We start from the raw sequence: 14747 nt of genomic DNA on the forward strand, positions 1-14747 counted from the left end.
ACCTACTTTGTTGAGGGTTTTTATCATGAATGGATGGATGTTGTACTTTATCAAATGCCTTTTCTGCATCTATTGAAATGATCATATGGATCTTATCCTTTCCCTTATAAATGTGATGTATCATGTTGATTGATTTGTGAATATCAAACCACTCTTGTACCCAGGAATAAATCCTACTTGATCGTGGTGAATGAGTTTTTTAAAACATATTGTTGGATTTGGTTTGCTAGTATTTTGAGGATTTTTACGTCTATGTTCATCAGAGATAATGGTATGTAGTTTTCTTTTTTTGTGTGTGTGTATTGTCTTTATCTGGTTTTGGTATTAGGATAATGCCTGCCTCGTAGAATGATTTTGGAAGTTTCCCTTCTTTTTCCATGTTTTGAATAGTTTGAGAAGAATAGATATTAACTTCTTTAAATGTTTGGTAGAACTTTCCTGTTAAGCCACCTGGTTCTGGAATTCTGTTTGTTGGGAATTTTTTGACTACTGATTCAATTTTTTTGGTTATCAGTATATACAAACTTTCTATTTCTTCCTGTTTCAGTTTTGGTAGTTTATATGTTTCTAGGAATTTATTCGTTTCTTCTAGGTTGTCCAATTTGTTGGCATATAGTTTTTCATAATATTTGCTTATAATTGTTTGTATTTCTGTACTGTTTGTTATTTTGCGTCTCTCATTTGTGATTTTGAGTCCTTTTTTTTTTTTCTTGATAAGTCTTAGCCAGAGATTTTTAATATTTCTTTCATCCTAAGGATGAGAATTCATCCTCAATTCTTTCCAGATTGAGAAACCCATAATCCAATCAGGGTATAATATTTCTAGTAATATAATAAATAGAGTTGCCATAAAAATTTGTATACCATAGAGGCTCTACCTTTTTTTATAGTCCCCATGAGCCCACAAAGAAAATCTCAGTATCTTTCAATAAATTCCAGAAAGTAGAAAGTAAAAAATTTAGTAAATCTCTGAATTTCTGAATGTAAAGTAGTAAAACCAGATATACCTAGCAAAATGAAAACACATGAAACAATAGCTTTTATTTAACCAACTGTGAATCAAATAGAAAATAAAAATACTACATGCAACAACTTAAGGAAAACAAAATAAAAAAAATTAAGCATTCAGTGTAGGACATTGAACAAATACATCCAAGGAAAGCAAAAAAGGGAAGTGAATTCATGAAGATAAAAGCATAAATTAAAGCATAAATTAGAAATAGAAAAAAAATAGAATCAATATAAGGAGGTTTTAACAATAGTACCAAACCCATTCCAATGGATTACTTTTTACTTACCTTCATCAAAGTGTAGCTGGGAAGAGATGAAAGCACAAATACATAGATTTAAGGGTGATAAGAAGGAACGACCACCAGTACAGAAATAATTAATAGAGCTACAAAAAATAGTTTTCAAAAATCTATGCTAATAAATATGAAAAGCTCCTTGAATGGATGATTTTCCAGAAAATATATTACCCAAATTAATACCTAAAGGGATAGAAAAAAATAAACATCTAATAAGCATGAAGGAAATTAGTTGTCAAAGAATCAGTACCTTTGTCTCCATTTTTGTTTTTTGTTTTTTTTTCCTATTTTATGTTTTTTTTTTTTTTTTGGATGCAGTGTTCCATGATTCATTGTTTGCATATAACACCCAGTGCTCCATTCAATACGTGTCCTCTTTAATACCCATCATCAGGCTAGCCCATCCCCCCACCCCCCTCCCCTCTAGAACCCTCAGTTTGTTTCTCAGAGTCCATAGTATCTCATGGTTCATCTCCCCCTCTGATTTCCCCCCCTTCATTTTTCCCTTCCTACTATCTTCTTCTTCTTCTTCTTCTTCTTTTTTTAAACATATAATGTATTATTTGTTTCAGAGGTACAGGTCTGTGATTCATCAGTCTTACACAATTCAGAGCGCTCACCATAGCACATACCCTCCCCAATGTCTATCACCCAGCCACCCCATCCTTCCCACTGCTGACCACTCCAGCAACCCTCAGTTTGTTTCCTGAGATTAAGAATTCTTCATATCAGTGAGATCATATGATACATGTCTTTCTCTGATTGACTTATTTCGCTTAGCATAATTCCCTCTACTTCATCCACATCGTAGCAAATGGCAAGATTTCTTTTTTTTGATGGCTGCATAATATTCCATTATATATATGTATATGTATATATATACCACATCTTCTTTATCCATTCATCTGTTGATAGACATCTTGGCTCTTTCCATAGTTTGGCTATTGTGGACATTGCTGCTATAAACATTGGGGTGCACATACCCCTTCAGATCACTACATTTGTGTCTTTGGGGTGAATACCCATGCAATTGCTGGGTCATATGGTAGCTCTATTTTCACCTTTTTGAGGAACCTCCATACTGTTTTCCAGAGTGGCTGTGCCAGCTTGCATTCCCACCAACAGTGTAGGAGGGTTCCCCTTTCTCCACATCCTCGTCAACATCTGTCGTTTTCTGACTTGTTAATTTTAGCCATTCTGACTGGTGTGAGGTGGTATCTCATTGAGGTTTTGATATGGATTTCCCTGATGCCAAGTGATGTTGAGCACTTTTTCATGTGCTTTTGGCCATTTGGATGTCTTCTTTGGAAAAATGTCTGTTCATGTCTTCTGCCCATTTCTTGATGGGATTATTTGTTCTTTGGGTGTTGAGTTTGATAAGTTCTTTATAGATTTTGGATACTAGCCCTTGATCTGATGTGTCATTTGCAAATATCTTCTCCCATTCTGTCGGTTGTCTTTTGGTTTTGTTGACTGTTTCCTTTGCTGTGCAAAAGCTTTTTATCTTGATGAAGTCCCAATAGTTCATTTTTGCCCTAGTTCCCTTGCCTTTGGCGATGTTTCTAGGAAGAAGTTGCTGCGGCTGAGGTCGAAGAGGTTGCTGCCTGTGTTCTCCTCTAGGATTTTGATGGACTTCTGTCTCACATTTAGGTCTTTCAACGATTTTGAATCTGTTTTTGTGTGTGGTGTAAGGAAATGGTCCAGTTTCATTCTTCTGCATGTGACTGAACAATTTTCCCAACACCATTTGTTGAAGAGACTGTCTTTTTTCCATTGGACATTCTTTCCTGCTTTGTCGAAGATGAGTTGACCATAGACTTGAGGGTCCATTTCTGGGCTCTCTATTCTGTTCCACTGATCTATGTGTCTGTTTTTGTGCCAGTACCATACTGTCTTGATGATGACAGCTTCGTAATAGAGCTTGAAGTCCGGAATTGTGATGCCACCAGCTTTGCTTTTCTTTTTCAACATTCCTCTGGCTATTCAGGGTCTTTTCTGGTTCCATACAAATTTTAGGATTATTTGTTCCATTTCTTTGAAAAAAGTGGATGGTATTTTTTTTTTTTTTTTTTTAAAGATTTTATTTATTTATTTGACAGAGAGAGAGATAGCGAGAGCAGGAACGCAAGCAGGGGGAGTGGGAGAGGGAGAAGCAGGCTTCCCGCAGGGCAGGGAGCCCGATGTGGGACTCGATCCCAGGACCCTGGGATCATGACCTGAGCCGAAGGCAGACGCTTAACGACTGAGCCACCCAGGCGCCCGTGGATGGTATTTTGATAGGGATTACATTAAATGTGTAGATTGCTCTAGGTAGCATTGACATCTTCACAATATTTGTTCTTCCAATCCATGAGCATGGAACGTTTTTCCATTTCTTTGTGTCTTCCTCAGTTTCTTTCATGAGTATTTTACAGTTTTCTGAGTACAGATTCTTTGTTTCTTTGGTTAGATTTATTCCTAGGCATCTTATGGTTTTGGGTGCGATTGTAAATGGGATAGACTCCTTAATTTCTCTTTCTTCTGTCTTGTTGGTCGTGTATAGAAATGCCACTGATTTCTGTGCATTGATTTTATATCCTGCCACTTTACTGAATTCCTGAATGAGTTCTAGCAGTTTTGGGGTGGAGTGTTTTGGGTTTTCCACATAAAGTATCATATCATCTGCAAAGAGTGAGAGTTTGACTTCTTCTTTGCTGATTTGGAAGCCTTTTATTTCTTTTTGTCGTCTGATTGCTGAGGCTAGGACTTCTAGTACTATGTTGAATAGCAGTGGTGATAGTGGACATCCCTGCCATGTTCCTGACCTTGGGGGGAAAGCTCTCAGGTTTTCCCCATTGAGAATGATATTCGCTGTAGGTTCGCTCTCTCCCTATACTCTGAAGAGTTTTAATCAAGAAAGGATGCTGTACTTTGTGAAATGCTTTTTCTGCATCTGTTGACAGGATCATTTGGTTCTTGTTCTTTCTTTTATTAGTGTATTGTATCACATTGATTGATTTGCAGATGTTGAACCAACCTTGCAGCCCAGGGATAAATCCCACTTGGTCGTGGTGAATAATCCTTTTAATGTACTGTTGGATCCTATTGGCTAGTATTTTGGTGAGAATTTTTGCATCCATGTTCATCAGGGATATTGGCCTGTAATTCTCCTTTTTGATGGACTCCTTGTCTGGTTTTGGGATCAAGGTAATGCTGGCCTCATAAAATGAGTTTGGAAGTTTTCATTCCATTTCTATTTTTTGGAACAGTTTCAGAAGAATAGGTGTTAATTCTTCTTTAAATGTTTGGTAGAATTCCCCTGGGAAGCCAGCTGGCCCTGGGCTCTTGTTTGTTGGGAGATTTTTGATTACTGCTTCAATTGCTTAGTGGTTCTGGGTCTGTTCAGGTTTTCTATTTCTTCCTGGTTCAGTTTTGGTAGTTTATACATCTCTAGGAATGCATCCATTTCTTCCAGATTATCTAATTTGCTGGCATATAGTTGCTCATAATATCTTCTTATAATTGTTTGTATTTCTTTGGTGTTGGTTTTGATCTCTCCTCTTTCATTCATGTTTTTATTTAATTGCGTCCTTTCTCTTTTCTTTTTGATAAGTCTGGCCAGGGGTTTGTCAACCTTATTAATTCTTTCAAAAACCAGCTCCTAGTTTTATTGATCTGTTCTACTGTTCTTTTGGTTTCTGTTTCATTGATTTCTACTCTGATCTTTATTATTTCTCTTCTCCTGCTGGGTTTGGGCTTTATTTGCTGTTCTTTCTCCAGCTCCTTTAGGTGTAGGGTTAGGTTGTGTATTTGAGACCTTTCTTGTTTCTTGAGAAAGGCTTGTATTGCTATGTTCTTTCCTCTTAGGACTGCCTTTGCTGCATTCCAAAGATTTTGAACAGTTGTGTTTTCATTTTCATTTATTTCCATGAATTTTTTAAATTCTTCTTTAATTTCCTGGTTGACCCATTCATTCTTTAGTAGGATGCTCTTTAGCTTCCATGTATTTGAGTTCTTTCTGACTTTTCTCTTGTGATTGAGTTTTAGTTTCAAAGCATTGTGGTCCGAAAATATGCAGGGAATGATCCAATCTTTTGGTACCGGTTGAGACCTGATTTGTGACCTAGGATGTGATCGATTCTGGAGAATGTTCCATGGGCACTAGAGAAGAATGTATATTCTGTTGCTTTGGGATGGAATGTTCTGAATATATCTGCGAAGTCCTTTTGGGCCAGTGTGTCATTTAAAGTCTTTATTTCCTTGTTGATCTTCTGCTTAGGTATTCTGTCCATTTCAGTGAGGGTGATGTTAAAGTCCCCTACTATTATTGTGTTGTTGTCGATGTGTTTCTTTGATTTTGTTATTAATTGGTTTATATAATTGGCTGCTCCCATGTTAGGGGCATAGATATCCTTCCTCATCTCTTATTATAATTTTTGGTGTAAAATCTAATTTGTCTGATATAAGGATTGCCACCCCAGCTTTCTTTTGATGTCCATTTGCATGTTAAATTGTTTTCCACCCCCTCACTTTCAATCTGGAGGTGTCTTTGGGTCTAAAATGAGTCTCTTGCAGACAGCATATAGATGGTCTTGTTTTTTTTTTTATCCAGTTTGATACCCTGTGTCTTTTGATTGGGGCATTTAGCCCATTTACATTCAGGGTAACTATTGAAAGATATGAATTTAGTGCCATTGTATTGCCTATAAGGTGACTGTTACTGTATATTGTCTCTATTCCTTTCTGGTCTATGCTATTTTTAGGCTCTCTCTTTACTTAGAGGACCCCTTACAATAATTCTTGCAGGGTTGGTTTCGTGTTTGCAAATTCATTTAGTTTTTGTTTGTCCTGGAAGGTTTTAATCTCTCCTTCTATTTTCAGTGACAGCCTAGCTGGATATAGTATTCTTGGCTGCATATTTTTCTCGTTTAGTGCTCTGAATATATCATGCCAGTTCTTTCTGGTCTGCCAGGTCTCTGTGGATAGGTCTGTTGCCAATCTAATGTTTCTACCATTGTAGGTTACAGACCTCTTATCCCAAGTTGCTTTCAGGATTTTCTCTTTGTCTCTGAGACTTGAAGTTTTACTAAGAGATGTCAGGGTGTTGACCTATTTTTATTGATTTTGAGGGGTGTTCTCTGTGCCTCCTGGGTTTTGATGCCTGTTTCCTTCCCCAAATTAGGGAAGTTCTCTGCTATAATTTGCTCCAATATACCTTCTGCCCATCTCTCTTTCTTCTTCTTTTGGCATCCCAATTATTCTAATATTGTTTCGTCTTATGGTATCACTTATCTCTCGAATTCCAGCCTCATGATCCACGAGCTGTTTATCTCTCTTTTTTCTCAGCTTCTTTATTCTCATCATTTGGTCTTCTATATCACTAATTCTCTCTTCTGCCTCATTTATCCTAGCAGTTAGAGCCTCCATTTTTTATTGCACCTCATTAATAGCCTTTTTGATTTCGACTTGGTTAGATTTTAGTTCTTTTATTTCTCCAGAAAGGGTTTCTCTAGTATCTTCCATGCTTTTTTCAAGCCCAGCTAGTATCTTTATAATCGTCATTCTGAACTTTACTTCCTACATCTTACTAATGTCCGTATTGATTAGGTCCCTGGCAGTTGGTACTGCCTCTTGTTCTTTTTTTTGAGGTGAGTTTTTCCATCTTGTCATTTTGTCCAGTGGAGAATAGATGAATGAGAGAACAAAATGCTAACAGGGTAACAACGACCCCAGAAAAATATACACTAAACAAATCAGAAGAGACCTGAAACTGGGGGAAAAGAAAGGGAAGAAAGAAAAAGAAAAGGAAAAAAAAAGAATATGATCAAATATGATCAGGCTTGAATGGGTCAGTGCCACACACTAGATTTTGGGCGTGTTTTGGTCTGTTAGAAGAAACTGCCTCCCAAAATTTTAAAGAAAGAAAAACTTATATATGTACAAAAATAAGGGTAAATACGATGAAGGGATGGAATGTGACTGTAAAGATGAAAATTATAAAAGATTTTATAAAAGGAATTGGTAAGATAAGAAGTTGGTTGAAAAAAGAAAAGAGAAATTAAAAAAAAAAAGGGAGAGAATGTGATCAGGCAGGAGACTAGAGCAAAGCCATACACTAGAGGTTTAGGGTATATTTTGATCTGTTAGAAGAAACTGTATCCCAAAATTTTAAATAGAGAACAATTTATATATACATACAAAAAATTAGGTTAACTACTATGAAGGGATAGAATATGACTCTAAAAATGAAAAATAAAAAAGATTTTTAAAAAAAGGATTGACAATATGTTGGTTGAAAAAGGGAAAAAGAAAAATTAAAAAATAGAAAAAGAAAAAAAAGAAAATTAAAAAAATTAACTTTGAAAGACTAAAGAATCGGGGAAAAAAGCCATGAACTCTATGTGTTGTATTACCCTAGTGCTGGGGTTCTGCCATTCTCATTGATCGGTAAACTTGGTCTTGGCTGGGTTCTTGCTTATCTTCTGGGGGAGGGGCCTGTGGTTCTCAAATGTCTTTGCCTGAGGCGAAATTGCCCCACTCTTGCTGGGGCGGGCTAAGTAATCTGCTCAGGTTTGCTCTCGGGAGCTTTTGTTCCCTGCAAGCTTTCCCTACAGCTTTGGAGGACCAGAGTGAAAATGGCAGCCTCCCAATCTCTGGTCCTGGAGGAGCCAAGAACTCGGGGCCCACTCCTCAATGCGCCCCCAGAGAAAAGCAGTCAATCATTCCCATCTCCCTGGTCTCCGGCTGCACTCTGTGCTCACCCGGCCTGTGACTGAGCGTTTCTATCTCTGGCACCCAACCCCCTTTGGAGTCTCCAAACCCAGCAGATTCTTGCAGTGCGCTCCTGCACCGCTCCTCCCGGGGGAGGAAGGGGAGTCTCCCCGGATCTGCCACTTGTTGGGTCCTTGCTGGAAGAGCAGTGGCCCGACTGTGCCACGGATCACGGTTTATGGCAACCCCGAGCTGAGAGCCCCCGCCTCGGCTCTGTCTCTGCAGCCGGCTTCCCTGCTCTGATACTTGGGAGCTCTGCTGCACTCAGGCACCCCCGGTCTCTCTGTGACCCCAAGGGTCCTGAGACCACACTGTCCCGCGAGGGTTCCACCCCCCGCTTAGCCACTGGAGTGACGTCCCTCAGCGGAGCCGACTTCTAAAAGTTCCAATTTTGTGCCCTGCTGCTCTATCACTTGGCAGAAGTGGCCGACGGAGGGTAGGGATTTCTGTGAGGGTAGGGATTTCTGTTTGTTTTGCTCACCGTTATAACCCTGTATCCATAATAGTGCCTGCAACACAGTGCATGTTCAATCAATATTCATTAAATAAACACATTATTTCTCTAATAATATTCCCCGTCTATCTTCCCGAATATCGCCTCGGATTCACTTCTCTGCACGTCCTGCCTTCCAGAAAGTGGTCGCTTTTCTGTTCAGAGAGTTGCTGCTATTCTTTTCTTCGATCTCCTTTTGAGTTCGTAGGTGTTCAGAATGGTTTGATCCCTATCCAGCTGAATTCCCGAGACCAGACAAAATTTAGGTCTCCTACTCCTCTGCCATCTTTCTCCTCCTCTTCCATCTATTTTTGAAGGCAAGAACTTTTCATGTCTACAGTGTTCTGACAACGGTATTTATTATCTATAATACTGAAAAAATTATTTCCAGCCATCCTCAGATTATATTTGTACATTGTCCAAATACTCTGGGATATGTGTTGTCGGTTTTAGATATTTTAGTTTAAAAAATTTATTTACTTATTTTTGATTAATACATTTTTCCCCTGCTGAGTGTAGAGCATTGCTATGCAAACTTTTGTAAGCCAAAATGGTGTCAGGTAAAAAACCGATTACTATTAATTTATATGGAAAAATTTTTGAGCATTCCCAGGCCCCCAAAATAGCCTCTCTTAGGCTTTTATGATACCTTAGGACAAATCTTGCTAACAGAGGCATGAAATAAATCCAGATAAAACACAGATGCTCACACAGTTCAAAGCTATGGCAGCTTGAGGCTGACATGCTGAGTGTAGTTCCTGGGGAAGGTGCTTGGCAGGACCACTCATGCTATTTCTGGTGCACACTGCCTCTGTAACAGTTCTGCTGCAAAACAAACACTGAATGCTGTTTTTGCTTTTTGTTTTTTTTTCTTTTTATAAAAGTGAAAATTCTCTTCAAATTTCTTTTGGTTAACAAAAGCAGGTACTGCTAATGTAGGTCTTTTGTAAAAGTGAAGTGGTGTACTGTGCACTTTTGAAAAACGGGGTGGGGGGGGATACCTGTAGTCTCTTTTCTATTTGGAATTCAATGTCTGCTTTGAAATTGTTCTTATTAATTATAAAATCTAGAATTGCCTTGTTAGGGGAAGTCTTGTCATTCAATTCTCTCCATTTCCAAATTAGGAAATATATCCATAGAGGTGATGCAGGTTTCTTTATCATGGTCATCTAGCAAGCTAGTGGTAGAGCAAGCGCTAGAAAAAAAATGGATTACCTGACCAGAATAGAAAATGTAGAAAAAGTTTCCTTTGCCAGGTATTGAGTGAAGGGAAAATTGCTATTATATATAATTCCCTGGCAGTCTACTCCTGTAAGTACTTTAACCTTAGTTAACAATATAAAGTACTTGCAGGTTCTCATTGCTTACATATATACTCCATTTAAGGCTAGCAGAGCAATGAAGCAAATTTGTAAAACTTTATTAAAACTTCTTGAGTTAGTAAAAATATATTCTGAAGAGGTTTTCTTCAAAATTAGAGGCTGAGAGTAAGAGATATCTCACAAATTGCAGTTTTTGTGGATGTACAAGAATTTGAAAGTGGTCCCCAAAGGTTACTAAGAGCCTCACTATGAATGAAAAAATGGAATCATCAGTGCACAGCCTGGGTAAGCAATAATGTCACATCCTGACATTACCACACCATCAAAGCTGCGGAGAAAAAGCAAGCTGGGTAGCAACAGCTGTATTTCCAAATGGTGAAAATGTTAAAATGTTGCAGAGATCAGTGGAAGTTATTTATATTCACCAGAAAGGTACACTGATGAGGTGGGTTTCATTTAATTAATATTCTACAAGAACAAGTCCTTCAAGGTTTAGAGACCATGTGAATGAGGACATGAACTTCCTGTTTTTTCTTTTCTCTTTTGACAAAGACTATCTTTAAACCTGGGCCAGAAGTCTTATGGTCAGCCTTTGGTTACATACTCAATCACTCAACAGACCTGGAAGAACTTTCACATTGCCTTGTAAATTCTGTGAGGGTAGGGATTTCTGTTTGTTTTGCTCACCGTTATAACCCTGTATCCATAATAGTGCCTGCAACACAGTGCATGTTCAATCAATATTCATTAAATAAACACATTATTTCTCTAATAATATTCCCCTCTTATATCATATTTCATTTAGTTCTTATCATCTCTTGCCTGGGTTGTCATAGGAGCCTTCAATCCAGTTTCCTTGACTATGGTCTTATCCCTATTTCTCGTCTATGTTTCAGTCTAGAGCCAGATCGAAATGTAATTCTTATCTTGCCACTCTATAGTCTAAAAGTCTTCAAAAGTTCACCATGAATTGCAGGATCAAGCTAAAGGTTTTTAAGATGGTATATGAGGTCCTCCATGATCTGACCTAAGCCCTCTCCAAGTGCATATCTCAGTGCTAGCTGCGTCACCGTTTATGTCCCAATAACCACAAATTGCATTATTGTTCTCTACACATACCAGAAGTTTCTTCCATTTTATTCATGTATTTACTTCTGCTTGGAATGTCTCAACCTCCCATTCACCTTTAAGATTCAGCAAAGGAGTACTGATCTACACTTCTCCTTTACATTCTGGCTTGATTATTTGCCAAATTCAGCATGCCTTATACCCTAGGAATATGGCTATCATAGAACTTTCCACACTTCTCTGTGATAGTCTATTTATGAACTTATCTCATCCTCAAAACAGTGAGCTTCTCCAGAGTAAGGACAAATTCTCATCCATTTTTAGATTCCCAGTGCCTTGAACAATAAATGGTAGTTGCAGACTCCATAAATTTGTTGACTTATTTTGTAGCTATAAGGGAAAAAAAAAAGAATCTTGTGACTCTAGGGGAACATGTCCAAGATGGGGAGAGAATACATATTTTTTATGTTTTACACAAAAGATTCTGTGCAAAGAGCCCAAGAAACTTATCCTACCTAATTAAAAAAAAAATCAAAGCTAAAAGAAACTGGTTTCATCTCCTCATCCACAAAGAAGGAGAAACTGGTTGCAGACTGGGAGGAAGAAATGAAAGCAGCCTGGTGGAGAAAATTACCCTGGGTAGGGGGCAGGGAGAAGGCAGGTGACCTGTTCTAATCAGAATGTGATGAAGGTGATAAATCTCTCTGGGGTGTGAAGTAGACATGCTTCATAATTTAAATGCTCCCTCTGTGTGAAGTGGTTCTGTGAATCTCACATAGAGATCTCATCTGCTCTGAACCAGAGGGAATGCCTGGTAGAAATAACCTGGGGATCTGCTCTTGACATCTGAGCCCTCTCTCTTCTTCCTCTGAGACTTTTGTTAGCTTGAATCCTTTACAGCATGTAAGTGAGCTTGCTACTTGGTAAGATTTGAATTTGTGTGATCTCTGTGTTAGCTCAGCTCATGGACATTTCTGATTACCTACCAACTATTCATACTCTTCTTTTTTACTTATAGAACCCTAATTTCATGTATATCCTTGTAGAGTAGTGGATGTATAACAGGTCTAGCCAATGATATAGAAGCAGATATCTTTGGATGGGGCTTCTAGAAAGTTCTTTTAAAAGTAGACTTGGCTGGCTTGTCCCTTTAGCTTTCTCATTTTCTCTCTTTCTTTTTCTTTTTAAAAACATTTGCTCTTCCTGCCTGGATATGGAACATCCATATTTTGAACACGAGGGAAAGGGACACATGCTTAAAGTGTTGTGTTGCTAAAAGGTAGAAGAGCTTAGGGAACTGATAGGACACTTGGGGCCTTTTGGAGTCAAATTATCATCCCTACATTTCTCATTTTGTGGGGAAAAATATTACTCTTTGCCTCATTGTGGTTAAGACATTGACATGAAGCAGGATCTGTTCTTAACTGGTAACAGTCTCTTAATGTCATTAGAAAGACGCTCTAGAGTAGATGACTTTTAAGTGTTGGGGAATACTTTAACTGTCTTTTGGTTGGGGAATGTGAAGCCAGAGTTTCATATTGATGGATTAGGGCTGCAACAATGAAAATAAAATTGTTTTCTGTCATAAATAAGAAAAAAAAGAGTGAGAAGAGGATGTGTGAGGAGATTAGAGAATGAGAAAGAAGAAGGGATACAGGGAAGGGCCAGCTCTGGAGAAGGATCTTAAGGCAACATGGTGGCAAGCCTAGACCATGAGGGTGAGGGCACTTCCCCTCCCCCCCACATAAAAAAACAAACTCCCTGTAGAGAGCAATGAAGAGGGGCCTCAGAAACAGAAATGGCTAATATTAAATTTTGTATTGTTGCTTTTTCTGTGCTTAATTTCCTTTCTGTTAACCTAACAATTTCAGCAAAATTCTCTGTTCTCCTGGGAGTAACTAAAAGAGAGCAGGTCTAGCCTGGCTAAGCTGTGCAAGAAGTGAATAGGTTCCATGGGAGGCAAATCATTATGAGGGGGCAACTGAACCTTCAGGTAAAGCAGGAATCCAGAAAAAGGGGCATATTGGTACAATGCAATTCTTTAATAATCCTCTAAGGAAAAGTTGGGGTTCTTCATCCCTCCAGGCAGTATATGAAGGAAGACTTGTTGAGACGCTACAGGAGGAAGTTATGACTCTAAAATGTTGGAAGACTTGGGAACATGCAGGTGGTTAATACTTGGGTTTCATAGAAGAAAAGTGGCATAATTTCCCTTGAGCTTTTCCAGGATGCACTAATCTTCAGAACAGATGCTTCCATTTAGGCAAGTGAGCACCATGGGAAAGGATTTTTTTTGGTAACTTTCACAGAATGTTTCTAAAGCTGCTAAATTGAAAATCTGTTCTGCATTATTTTGCTTAACTCTGGGGACTGTGTTTGTAGAAGAGCTAATCCATCGTTTCCCTATGAGAGTTCTGCTGACATTATAGAAAAGGTGAGTAACACTACTCTTGGGTGTTCACTCATTTATGGTGGCCTCTGAAGTATAATGTCAAGAAAACTTATAGATTATTTTTAAAAGAAAAGCATGACGGTTAGCTTATTGTATTTGGGATGGAGGGTCATTTTTTTCCCCAATGAAGAGTCCTAACTGACTAAAGAGTCAGCTTAGGAGCAGTATCATTATTGCTGTTATATCTCATCTGCAATCTAATTTCCATATTTCTGCAAAATATCCACTTATGCAAACTCATTTATTGAAACTCCAAACAATTTAGCTCTCTATAAAATATTTGGGACTATTGTGGTATAAACTTTTTTTTTTTTTTTCAATATCTGTATATTTATACCTCTTTCAGTTTGGGTTCAGTGAAGAAATAAAATGTTCTCTTAAGAATTTTAAGCATAGGCAAATGGCAGGAAATTAGAGCTTATGAAGTTGTTTGGATGGGCTGAAGTTGTTTGGAGGAGTGAAATTCAGAGGGCTTCCATTGAATATTTGGCATTTTAGGGCACTTACATAAATTTAAATATGGATAGCATATTAGATGATATTATGAGTTATTAACTTTTTAGGTGTGATGATAGTCTATAGTTATGTAAGACAGGCATATTGAAGTCTTCAGAATGAAGTGTTAAGTCTACAATTTACTTTCAAGTGGTTTTGCAAAATAAATCACACATACAGAAGGCAAATGTGGTAAGTCTGGAAGTGTTAAATGTGTGTTTTTGTACTGTTCTTTCAAATTTTATGAAGATCTGAAACTTCTAACAATTGGAAAAAGGAAACGAATTCTGTCATTCATTAAGCTCACCTTGTTAGCAGAGCAGGTGTTATTATTGCCAGTCTATGAATGCTCAGGATGGCTTCTTTACAGACCAGTACCACTGATTGTCATAAGGGACCTGGGGTAACAGCCTCTAGGGAAGGGTGGTTCACAGCATCATAACTTATTGGACGAGGCACTCAACATGTTAGTACTGATCAAACTTGAGATATATATTAATAAGAACTATATTTCATTGAATTTAAGATGTGAAGTATTTTTAAATGCATCTTAAGTTTATATATAACCAAGAAAGAAAAAATTTATTCATTTTGTATAATGCTTTCGAATGGTAATTTAAGGAAGGATCCCAATATGAGATGTTAAAATATGAAAACAAGCATGAGTCCTAGAATCAATAAAGTACAATATTCCCCAAGGAAATGGGTGATTATGTCAGAGAATTCCATCTAGATCTAGTCATCGTCCCATTTATTGCACCTCTGAGCAAAAATTATTAAGAATTTTAATAATGATTCAGCCATAAGGTCTCCTGCCAGGGGCACACACATGATTGGAACTAGTAGTCATAGAAGTAGTG

The sequence above is a fragment of the Phoca vitulina genome, unplaced genomic scaffold (genome assembly GCF_004348235.1).
Source record: "Phoca vitulina isolate PV1807 unplaced genomic scaffold, GSC_HSeal_1.0 scaffold49, whole genome shotgun sequence".
Classification (NCBI taxonomy): domain Eukaryota; kingdom Metazoa; phylum Chordata; class Mammalia; order Carnivora; family Phocidae; genus Phoca; species Phoca vitulina.